The sequence below is a fragment of the Pseudorasbora parva genome, chromosome 15, assembly GCF_024679245.1.
Source record: "Pseudorasbora parva isolate DD20220531a chromosome 15, ASM2467924v1, whole genome shotgun sequence".
Taxonomy (NCBI): domain Eukaryota; kingdom Metazoa; phylum Chordata; class Actinopteri; order Cypriniformes; family Gobionidae; genus Pseudorasbora; species Pseudorasbora parva.
In genome coordinates, this window is record NC_090186.1 from 14,402,558 (window position 1) to 14,415,741 (window position 13,184).

At 38.3% G+C, this 13,184-nt stretch overlaps 1 long non-coding RNA gene across 1 annotated transcript in view; it reads right to left on the minus strand.

Moving 5' to 3' along the window:
• Window positions 1-557: 557 nt before the first annotated feature.
• LOC137041855 (uncharacterized) overlaps window positions 558-13,184 on the minus strand; it is a 128,465-nt gene continuing 115,838 nt past the window's right edge. The window contains exon 3 of the long non-coding RNA XR_010898161.1: window positions 558-1,004. This is a non-coding gene — a long non-coding RNA (uncharacterized lncRNA). The remainder of the gene's footprint in view (window positions 1,005-13,184) is intronic.

The window sequence follows — 13,184 nt, forward strand, 5'->3', positions numbered from 1 at the left end:
CACATTTTCCATAATAATTAATAAATCATCCTTTCAATGAATGTGGTATTTTGTGCAAACTGTTTTTCTAATTTCTTTTTAATTTCCTAATTTCTATGTTATTATTATTATTATTATTATTATTATTATTATTATTATTATTATTAGTTTAATATTATTTATTATTAATTTAAAGCAGGAAATTTGTTAATTTCTTCAATACAAGTTTGGTATTATGTGTACAAGTGTATTTTTTATTTTATTTTTCATTTTGTTCCCATGGTAACTGTCCCCAATACTGTATCATCTCTTTTTGGAAATATTACTGTTTATCTTAGATGTGAAAATAGCATAGAGCGCATCTCTTCCAGGGTAAACAATGATTTTTAGACAAATGTCCCGGATGACACATAATTAGGAGAAGTTTCATTTGTCATGATATCAAGTGGCTCTAACTGAGGAATCACCCTCTTACAGTACAGTATGACATTCTGCGAATATTACAAAGAATACAACTTTTAACCAGAAACAGCCCACAGCTGGTTTATTGTACATGAGAGGGATTTTTTAATGTCTGCCCCGTTTCTCAGTGCAAAGGTGTAAAGAGCAAGAGAAAAGCCCCCTGTTCAGCGAGCCGAGCCCCTCGCGTTCAGTACGCCCACACAAGAGGTGCTCTGTCTGTCACCCATCTTGACTCCTCACGGTGATAACACACATGCACGCACACACACCTCAATTATTTAACATGCGGACCAGCCAAGTGTAATTCCCAGAACTAAAAATGTATTTGGTGAAGTAAAAAGGAAACTGAAAAAGATCAATCTTTAAATGCCACTTAATTTCACAAAAAAGCCCTCTATCCAGTTCCTTTGTCTTTCCCTGATTTTGCTCCTCAACAGAGTGAAACGATGGCACCATGAATCAGCACTAAGGCCACGTGATCATCAGGAGATCCCTCCACAGCACAGTCATGTGATTGGCTGGAAGCTTCTCCCACAGCCAAAGCTGCTTCCCAGAAACCTGAGCTGAAGGGGAATAAGAAAGAGAAAGGGAGAGAGAGTGCTAATATTAGGTGTTTTTGTTTATGTGTATCTTGTCTGACCTTTCTGATTGTGGTTTATTTAACCCTATTGTATCATATTAGATATACACATTTCATAAGGCCTCTAGACTATCAACATAATAATTTTTTGTTGTTGTTGCTGAAAACATTGTACACAACCTATTACATATCTTCTGACATCTGTTTGACAGTTTTGTACTTTCAAGTAAATGGTAAAACAAATGTGTCCCCCTTCAGGTCATGCACACGTGTCCTGAAATTTGCTGTACAATCTTTGATTATACAGCAAAAAATTGATTTTTTTTAAAGTAAAGGTTAGAATAATTTTTATAATATAATATAATATAATATAATATAATATAATATAATATAATATAATATAATATAATATAATATCATATAATATCATATCATATCATATCATATCATATCATATCATATCATATATTATATTATATTATATTATATTATATTATATTATATTATATTATATTATATTATATTATATTATATTATATTATATTAATTATATTATATTAATCATACATCATTTGATAATAAACACAGCATTTAAATATCATCTTACTAAGACATATTGGGAGATATAGAATTACAAACACTTTTAACGCCAAAGAACCAGCCAATTAGAACTACACCATATTGCCAAAATTATTGGGACCCCTTTCTAAATAATTTAATTCTTCTACAAACATTTGTGAAAGAATGGGTCTCTCTCAGGTGCTCAGTGAATTTAAGCGTGGTACCGTGATAGGTTTCCACCTGTGCAACAACTGGGAACAACATTAAATCTTTGCAACTTTATGCAGAGCCAATAGCAACACACCTCCTAACTTTATGTGGCCTTCAGATTAGCTCAAGAACAGTGCGTAGAGAGCTTCGTGGAATAGGTTTATACGGCAGAGCAGCTGAATCCAAGCCTCACATTACAAATTGTAATGCAATGTGTCGGATGCAGTGGGGTAAAACACACCACCACTGGCACTGCATGAAAAGTGGGATTTTCGTCCCCGTAAACGGCCGGAAATCTCCCTGATTTTCGACAATTAACGTCAGTTTACAGCCTGTGAACGTCGCGTTCGTCTGTGCCACATATTGACGGAAACGAACCATGACGTATGTGGAGCTTGCGGAGACATGCTGGCGCCGGCGCTAATGGCTCTAATTAGCATATGAATAGCAGCTCTGGGTGGTGCCTTGCCGGAATGGCTTGAATTTCCTCACTCAGTATTGGTTGAAACTACTACATTGAAACAAGAAATATCACTCGTGATTGGTTGGCAGATCTGTTACTATTGGTCAACCTGGGTAATAAATTAATAAATTTAAACCCCCAAATTATAATAATTTTACACAAATATATATATATATAAAATTATGATTTGCATATTTTTTAATTGTATATATTCATATTCATGTGATATGCTATTATGTTTTATATTCATGTCAGTGTTATCCTATGGATTACGCTATTATAACCATCAAGGACATTCATTTATTGAGGAAAGGAAAATATGCCAGGGACGTGCAGTTTATTCAAAGAAAGAGCTTTATTAGAACAAACACACAACCAAATGCAAAACGTGTGAGATCTGCCCACACAACAATAGGAAGCTCAAGAGAAGCCCAAAATCCTACAGCACCATGAAGTCTCTGTTTTCCGCTTCAGAGCTGTAGGTAACTAGCGCCATTCTGTCTGTTTTAAGTCAATTTTTTAGACGTCTGTCGTGCGTTGCCCTGTTCTTTGGAATCGCCTCTAATCTCGATTGCAGCGTGGCACAGCTCGGCGAGCTCCTGGCTGGTCGAACAGTCCATCCAGACACCGCGCGAACGATGCCGTCTTCCTCATCAGACATCAGGTCTATGGTAGCGCACTTCCAAAGGCCCACCTCATCCTCAGCTAACACACTCTTTCTTGCTTGTAACAGCTGTAAAAACAAACAATAAAGACAATCAGTATTGCGCGATGTACTGCGTAAAATGCACCTGAAAAATAGCCACACTGACCAAAAACGGATCTAATCTAATAAATCTTACCCTCTTTCTTCTCAATCGACTCCGAGCTGAACTCTTCACAGCTTCTGCTTGCGATGCAAGAACTGGATGTTTGTACCTGAAGCTCCTGCGTACTGTCTCTATGTCTTACATGCAGCTGGAAAACAATTAAATGAGTGTTGTGACGAAGTTGTGAAGACGGCGTACTGCTTCCTGTAAAATGACCAGAAAAAGAAAACACTTTTATAAAGCAACTTACATTTGTTCTTTTACAAGGCTAATTTCAGCTTGTGCTACTTAAAAAGCTTTGCTTTAGGTTACTTTAGCTTAGATAACAGTCTTACCGCAATCTTAGGACTGGTCTTCTCTTCTTAAAGTTAGTATCTTCCACACAGTTTTTCGACTCCAAAGCAAGCAACCTATCATCTATGGACAGCAACCTGGAGATTACTAAAGTTAACTGCTCGTTAAAATCGGCAGCAAACTGAGCAAGCTGACGAGATAGCCCACTGATTGCATTCAGCTGTTTATTCCCGCCGGTGTTACGGATCAACTGGGGATCATGTTATCTGGGGACGGTCGCGTGCACGCAGCTAGTTTTACCTGGATTTACAGCAGATGTTAGACGAGGACAGATTCGTCACAGCGGATTTTCCACTGAACAGATTTAAAACGCTTTCCACATTATTGGTAAATGTTTGCATAATATCAGGCTCTGTGTTTTCCTCTGTCGCTGCTTTGCTGTATGTTTCAAACGCAGTTTAAGGGAATTTTTAATGTGGTTTCATTTCACAACACAGACCACGCCCACATTTTGTTACATTCTTTTCGATGAAAGTCGTATCCAATGACAATTACATTCAATAAATTACATTGTGTCGTATTAGTATCGGAATTTTTATTTTATTTTTAATAACTATTGTTTTTGTAATTTGCTTAGGGTATTTTTTAAAAGATATATATATATATATATCCTAACTAAAATAACTCAAAGCCTGTCATATTACCTTTCTCATATTAGCCTATTATATTCTATTATAATCTATTATATTGCCCACCCCTTGCCCACCTGCACATCCCAGCTGATATACAAGATTTGGGGGGTCATTCTGCATTTGAAAGTTTGAAAGGGTTTTAAATCTTCTAAATAAAGTAAAATGATTCAAAATCAAGTAATTTATATATGCCAAAGTCAACTTTAAACATATACAATGTAATTTCCAAACAGCAAAATTGTGGCCAGTGAAAATGCTGAGTGGCTAGTAACTTTGGAAAACCACTAGCCACGGTGGCCGGTGAGCAAAAAAGTTAATGTCAATGTATAATACGTGTATATATATATATATATATATATATATATATATATATATATATATATATATATATATATATATATATATATATATATATATATATATATATATATATATATATATATATGTGTATATATATATGTATATGTATATATGTATATGTATATATATATATATATATATATATATATATATATATATATGTATGTATATATATATATATATATATATATATATGTAGTGCCCTTAAAATTAATTTAATTTTGTTAATTTTGACACGTTAATTTTGACAGGCAATGATATATGATATATAAAGGAGACCGCAATGATTGGTAAAAGTTGCGGTGATTGGACAAAATTGCGAGTCGCACTGAATTCACGGGGACTGATTGCAAATGACACACAATAAATAATCTAGAATACTTTCATCAAATATATAAATTCAAGCTTAAGTTTAAGATTTTACAATTAGGCTATACTGAGCCTGATCTATCTAAGAGATTTTTTTTAGAAGGAAGTTAATACCTTTTAGAAAAATGTCACATGGGTTAAAACTCCTGCTACCCTGATTTCCATTTGTATAGCTCACAGCATGTTCATTTACATGTTAAAGCCTCCCCTGGAGTTAAGGGAAGGGGGGTCTTGGGGGGGACAACTGCCAAGCAAGGCCCACGTCAATTTCTGACAATTCACGGCAGTTTTCGGTGTCGCCTGCAAACTGCCGTGTACAGTCGTAAACCTGATCTTCCACGACAATCTACAGTGCCGCTTACTGACGAAAATCCCACTTTTCATGCAGTGTGGAGCATTGGAGACGTCTTCTCTGGAGTGACGAATCACACTTCTCTGTCTGGCAATCTGATGGACGTGTTTGGGTTTGGTGGATGCTAGGAGAACAACTGCATTGTGCCAAGTATGAAGTTTGGTGGAGGGGGATTATGGTGTGGGGTTATTCTGGCCCCTTAGTTCCAGTGAAAGAAACTCTAAATGCTTCAGCATACCAAGACATTTTGGACAATTTCATGCTCCCAAATTTGTGGCATTGGGCACCAGTGCACAACGCGAGGTCCATAAAGACATGGATGAGTGAGTTTTGTGTGGAGGAACTTGACCAACAGAACACCTTTGGGATGAATTAGAGCGGAGACTGCGAGCCAGGCCTTCTCATCAAACATCGGTGCCTGACCTCACAAATGTATATATAAAGTTTTAAGAAAAAAACAAAGTAAAAGAAACAAGGTCAACTAATACCAACAGTAAAAAAAAGTCCCAATGTTCTAGATCTATAATTTCAAAACATTAATATTACAAAAATGTTGCATTTTAAATCCATGTCACCTGTTAAAGATCATCGCACACTCTTCATCACAGATACACACTCCTACGTCTCAGGTTTAATGTCACAATATGATACAGTAGTAGAGTGTGGATGAGAAATCACTGTTGGTTTCATTGGAGTGGGTGTAAATGTGCCGGTGGTTTTATGTCGAGGAGCCACAGGGTACATGCCTGCCTCATTACCATAACGCAACCTAATACAGATGCTCATTCTCTAATAAATTCACATTATAGTGCAGTCAGGAAATGGAAAATGTTTCTGGTAATTTATAGGGTATTGTGCAATATAGACTATTTTGCCAAGAATATTGGGACACCCCTCTAAATAATTGAATTAAATTCTATAGCCACAGATGTATCAAATCTAGGCACGCAAACGCTTCTACAAACATTTGTAAAAGAATTGGTCACTCTCAGGAGCTCAATGAATTCAAGCGTGGTACCGTGATAGGTTGCCATTTGTGCAATAAGTCTATGCATGAAATTTCCTTACTATTAAATATTCCACATCAACTGTTAGTGGTATTATAACAAAGTGAAAGCAATTGGGGGAAACAGCAACAAAGGAAGGTCCATAAAGACATGGATGAGCGAGTTTGGTGTGGAGGAACACATTGACTGGCCTGCACAGAGTTCTGACCTCAACCCAATAGAAGAATAGAAGACGCCTTGTTGCGCCTTTCCATAGCTCAAAGCTGCTCTACATAGTGTTGGACAGTACATTTATCCAGATACACAGTAGTACATTAACACACCCACATACACAATTCAAGCACAGGTCTTATATAGCCACATTATTCAAAATACAAATTAAATAGGTATGTGTTTAGCTGGGTCTTGAAGGTAGACAGAGATTAAATATTACGTAATGGTGGGGGAAGTGAATAGCATAATTTAGAAGCATTGACACTAAATGACCTACAACCCAGTGGACTACCGGAAACGAGGAGTGGACAAAAGACCAAGCTCAGATGATCTGAGGGACCGAGCAGGAGAGTATACTGGTGGAGTAAGTCAGACAGATATGGAGATGCAAGACAATTGAATGCCTTAAATGTTACAAGTAATGTCTTAAAGTGAATATGTGAGGCCACAGCTAGCCAGTGAAGATCCCGCTGTAGAGGAGTTATGTGAGCATTGCGCCAGGTGGAGGCCTCTTTTTTTTTTTTTTAGGAAGACCAAGAAATAGAGCATTGCAATAATCCAGATGGGATGTGATTAAAGGGTTAGTTCACCCAAAAAAAGTCCACCCTCATGTTGTTGGACACCCGTAACACCTTCGTTCATCTTCGGAACACAAATGAAGATATTTTTGTTGAAAGCTGATGGCTGAGAAAGGCTTCAGAAAGGCCTCCATTGGCATTCAGAACATTTCCACTCACAAGACCCATAAAGGCACTAAACACATCGATACAAAGTCCATCTCACTACAGTGGCTGTACAATAATTTTACCAAGTGACAAGAATAGTTTTTGTGCGCAAAAAAAATCAAAATAATGACTTTATCCGCCAAGATATTGTCTTCCGTGTAGGTCTCGGACGTGAACTCACCTGGAACTCACGCGATAGCAGCACTCCTCCTCTTCTGGGTCATGTATTCGAACGCTGGAGCTGCGTCATATTATCGCGCATGCGTCGAGTTCACGTCAATAACTTAGTGGATAAAGTCGTTATTTTGATTTTTGTGCGCACAATAACTATTTTAGGCGCATTGTAGAATTATTGTACAGCCCCTGTAGTGAGATGGACTTTGTAATGTCGTCTTTAGTGCCTTTTATGGGTCTTGTGAGTGGAAATGTACTGAATGCCAATGGAGGCCTTTTTGAAGCCTTTCCCAGCCATCAGAGCGGCAGTGGCTCAGTGGTTCATGTAGGTAGTCTACAGACCGAAAGGTTGGTGGTTCAATCCCCGGTTCTATCTGACCAAGTGTCAAAGTGTCCATGAGCAAGACACCTAACCCCCTGACGAGCTGCATGGCGCCTTACATGGGTGACATCGCCGTTGGTGTATGAATGGGTGAATGCGAGGCAATATGTAAAGCACTTTGGATGGCCGTGGGGTCTGTTAAAAGCGCTATATAAATGCAGTCCATTTAACATCAGCTTCCAACAAAAATATCTTCATTTGTGTTCCGAAGATGAATGAAGGTGTTACGGGTGTCCAATTACATGAGGGTGAGTAATTAATGAAATAATTTTCATTTTTGGGTGAACTAACCCTTTAATGCATGAATTAAGATTTCAGCATCAGCCTGAGTAAGGGAAGATCGAAGACATACAATATTACGAGGATGGAAAAAATAATTTTCAACAACAGAAGAAATGTGGGAGACAAAAGGCAGCGATGAGACAAACAAGACACGAGATTACGGACTGGTGAAGAAGGCTTAACATAAACCTCATCAATTTCAAAGGACAGGTCTATCCTTTTTACTGAGGTTGCAGAGCCAATAATCAGTATTTCAGAGAAAGAACACCTTTGGGATGAATTAGAGCAGAGACTGCGAACGCCAGGCGCCTGTGCCTGACCTCACAAATGCGTTTCTAGAAGAATGGTCAAAAATTCCCATAAACTCACCCCTAATTTTTGTGGAAAGCCTTCTTAGAAGATTTATAGTTAAAGGGGGGGTGAAACACTCAGTTTCAGTCAGTGTCATGTCAATCTTGAGTACCTATAGAGTAGCATTGCATCCTGCATATCTCCGAAAAGTCTTTATTTTTTTAATAATTATATAAGAAAGATGCGCTGTTCCGAGTCTTTCCGAAAAAAGCCGAGCGGGTGGGGGCGTGTCGTGTGAGCGGAGCTAAATAATGACGTGTGCAGCAGCGTGCTGTGTGTTGAGTCGAGCGTCATCCCTAACAGCGGTAAAAAAAACTTTATTCAAAAAAAAAATATGGCTTTTAATCAGATACAGCCATACATCTATGATCCGGAATCAGACCCAGAGGTTGCAGTTGAACAGGAGCAGCAGCAAAAACGACTAGAGCAGGACGTCTGTATGTGGTAAGTTACAAGTTATACACTAACTATATAATATGCTTAGCGGCTTGTGTTATTTACATATTTATACTTGAATTATATCGTCGTATTTTTGTCTTTGAAGGTGTACATGTGGGAAGTGCAGTTGTGCACGTGTGTGTGTGTTTACGCGTGGTTTGTGTAGACAATTGTAACGTTAGTAAGCGGACTGGTTTTGCACCGCAGGCTAGTGTTTACATAGATAGACACGGAATAGTAGCGCATTTGAATGAAGAAGCGCGCTTATTTAGTTCAACATATTTCCCCCCTTTGTGTATTGTTGTTTGGAGTGCTTTTACAATACACAAACATAAAGTTACACATATAGTGGCCAGCTAAACAAATGTACACGCACTACACATCGCATGCTCCATTGATCAATTAACTATACGTGATCATGTTTGGGCTACTTGATGAGCATAGGCAAAGACACAGACATTTGAAGCACTCTTACTCACAGCCTGCGGTTCTAACGTTAGGACCTTTATCGTTGGGACTGCTCCATCCTTCAGCATTAGGCGATTGGAAAAGCCGGCGTCAAGCTGGGCCTTGTTTATGAAACAGTCGGCACCGAAATGCAGCGAACAGATATAAACATTCGCCCAACTCAGTTGCTGATCCGGAAAAGCAAATTACATCCACTGTTGCCTTAACGCGGGGTTTTTGGCGAATCTGTGCAGGACTGTCTTGGTCTGGCAACCAAAAACCCACTTTTTTGGTGACATTGTTATGTGCTATGTGTAATTGTCACCTGTCCAGCATCCTACAAACCAGCGTTTTGATGGGCATAGCCTGTTGCTTTCGCTCTCTCCCTCGCTCTCTCTCACGCGCTTCCGGTAGAATTGTCCGTAAGGCCCATACAAGGAAATTCCGCCCCCACTAACGTCAATGGGGACGCATGATCTCAAAAAACTTGCCGAAACTTATGACTAACCGGAAGTAGTATTTTTGACAAAGAAATACTCCCATCAAACGTCCACCTTAACTTTTGAAACTTTGTCTATGTTTAGTATGGGATTCCAAGTCTTTAACAGTGTAAAAAGATCAGTATGCATGAAACAGCATTTCACCCCCCCTTTAAGTTCCCTTTATAAGTGTATAGAGCCTGTCATCAAAGACGATGCACTTATTGTACTATTAATGGCAACATGGAATAAGTCCCACCTTCTAAATTAAGAGAGCCAATGGCTAATTAGTAAAGTAATTGCATCGCTGCAGCTGCAGTTAGAAGCAATAAAAACAGTGTTCTGATGATTGCAAATGCACACTGGCTGCTCCAGCCTGAAAAAAGATTAAAGTTGTTACATTATTTGAGTGTTTAGAAACAAAATTTATGGAGACTGTTATCAGATTTCATTGGCAATTTAAAATATGAAATTTAATCATAAGCTTGGTGAGCAGCTTTGGAGAATTTGATGTCCCCCTTTCATAAGCCCCTTTCACACTGCACGTCGGACCCGCAATATTCCCGGAACATTGCCGGGTCGCCTTCTGTGTGAAAGCAACCACGTCCCGGAATTGATTACCGAATTGAACCCGGGTCGGGGATCTAGTAACATTGCGGGATTCGACCCGGGATGAGCGCTGTGTGAACAAAAGCCAAAACTAATGCCGCAACGTCTACGTAGTTATCGTGCGACTCCTAGAGCTTGTTTTTTCAATAATACAACCCCGCAGTGCCAGAAGAGCTAGTCTGTGTTTTAAACACAGAGAGTGTTCGTATACAAAAGAAACTAAAATTAAACAAGCAGAAATGTGTGCAAACTGGACACAAGTCGAGACCACGGAGCTCCTTACTATCCGCGCTGAAGCTGAGATCGCTCGCCATTATACGTCACATCAGGATGTCACATGTCAACTTGTTCCGGGACCGTTACGGGTTGTGTGTGAAAGCGCTCATATTACGGTATTTCGCTGGCAGTGACAATGGACTAAATCTTGCGGCCCGGGAATAAATGCCGGGTCGCATTATCCGTGTATTTGCCGGAATCGCAGTGTGAAAGGGGCTATGGAGACAGTAGCTACGCAAGAGGTGTTTCAAAGATGGCTGCCGAGCCAAATGACTTGCCTTAGCAGGACTTTAGTGTCATTTTGGCATATGTATGTTCAATTTAATAATAATAATAATAATAATAATAATAATAATTTGTAATAATTCTAGACACTCAAAGCGCTTTACATATGGAAGGGGGAATCTCCTTAACCAATTTAGTTCAGTTCTGTCTCCATTTAGTGTCCTCATTAAACTTGTGTATTTATACTCCCTGTTCTGTTCAGTTCTTCGTCAGTTATTGTTCATGCGAACAGTGTCTTCCTTGTCTGTGTTTGCTATTGGATTAAAGACTGTTGTTATCACTAAGGTCCTGTCCCACATGGCACCCTAAACCCTCACGGTCTTCCTCTGAGTCTGCACTTTCACGACGTAATGCCGCTTTCACTGCCGGGAAGAAGTCCGCTGCGTAACCCGCGCGCCAGTGCGGGCTCGGCAGAAGTGCCCAACGAGGGCGAATAACAGCTCGCGAATGGGACACCCTGTGTTCTCGTGGACGGACACGTGACGGACAAGTCCACAAGACCGAAAGTGGACATGAAGTGTGCCATTTAGGACAGGGCCTATCTCTTTCGTCATGCACTTTCTAAACCACCATTGAACTGTTACACATTTAGTTAGACTACACAAAATTTACACTGATTACGCTTACTAATTGACAATGTGTAATCATGTGACAGCTTAAACTGTTAACTGTCATAAAACTTCATAAGTAAGAGATTTAAAATGCAATTCATGTTTTTTGGAGTTTGACATTAGCATGTTTTGCTAAGCTAATAGCATGATACTCCAATACACATAATACATAGCACAAACAAATCCTTACAATACTTTTTATTGCACTAAACTATTTACCAAAACATACCAGTATTAAGATGTTTATTTATTTATTTATAATCAACATGTCTATCATATCCGCTTGTTTCTTCTTTTTTTCCCACTGATCTTATCCCAGTGCATTCTCGGATTCTTATTTGTTATTATTCAGAGGGAAAATAAAAATATGAAGTGCATTTGAAACTGAAGAGTCAAATACAAAAACATTTACATAACGAGATTATTCACAGGCTGCTTTCATTTTTGTATTTGAGTCATTTTTCAACATGCCATCTTCACTTTTTTGTCATAAACATTTGTTTGGGGAACGTTTTAGACTTGCAGTTGTTTTTCAGTAGTCTCTTTGGCTTATTGTTTATCCATTTCATCATCTATATTTTTTAAATCTACAAACATGGTGTACAAACAAAAACAAACTGTAGACCTTTCACCATACTACTACATGCACTGTAAAAAAAAAAATATTTTAAAAAAAGTTACCTGGTTGCCTTAAAATTTTGAGTTCATTGAAATCAAAAATTTGAGTTAATACAATGATTTTTTTTTTGCGATTCGACAACCTTTATTAAAATATTATTAAAAGATTTTGTTAGCATATCGGGTAATTGTGTTTTTTATTTCTGATGACACAGTGAAACATGCCAAATAGTGCTATTTTAATGATTTATCATTTTTTTTATGTGGTTCAGATACAATGATATTTTGAGGTTCTATTTATTAAACACATTTCCTTTATTGTATCAACTCAAATTTTTATTTTCAATAAACTCAAAATTTGAAGGCAACCAGGTTACTTACTTTTTTAAGTTAAACCAACAAAAAAAATACAGTGTGGGAGTATGAATATTTTTCAAAGCTAACGGTAATGATCAGAATAGTCACTGTTTGGTATTTCTTTATCTTATAAAATCTTTCATGTAGTCACGTTTTTACCAGTGAATGAAAAGAAGCAAGTGTTTCCAAACCGCGTTGATGTACGGCATCGCCGCCCCACCCCCAGGCATTCTTTCAGATTAAAACTTCTGTCTTATTAATTTGTAAAGTGATATGTCTGTCAATGAACTATGTCACAATGCTCTTTAACATCTAGAGTTCTAATTTTGCCCACCTGTGGTTTAGGCTCGCTGTTCATCGGTTCTTAAAATAAATGGCATGTACTGATTCTGTAGGAGGCTGGAGTTTCTGGGTCTGCTCATCACTTGTTACGCTCACAAAGTTACAGTAAACACTTAAAGCATGCTCACAGGTACTTTTTGATCTGCATTTTTGTTTTACTGACACTGTGTGTGTGTGTGTGTGTGTGTGTGTGTGTGTGTGTGTGTGTGTGTGTGTGTGTGTGTGTGTGTGTGTGTGTGTGTGTGTGTGTGTTTGTGTCTGTGTGTGTGTGTGTGTGTGTGTGTGTGTGTGTGTGTGTGTGTGTGTGTGTGTGTGTGTGTGTGTGTGTGTGTGTGTGCTGGGTTGGATTTTTCTTTTCTAGTGGTCAATCTACTTGAGTAAGTGTCCAACATTACTAAAGTCCATTACTAAAAATGCATATTGTTACGTAGTGTGAAGTCTGATGTTTGAGAATACA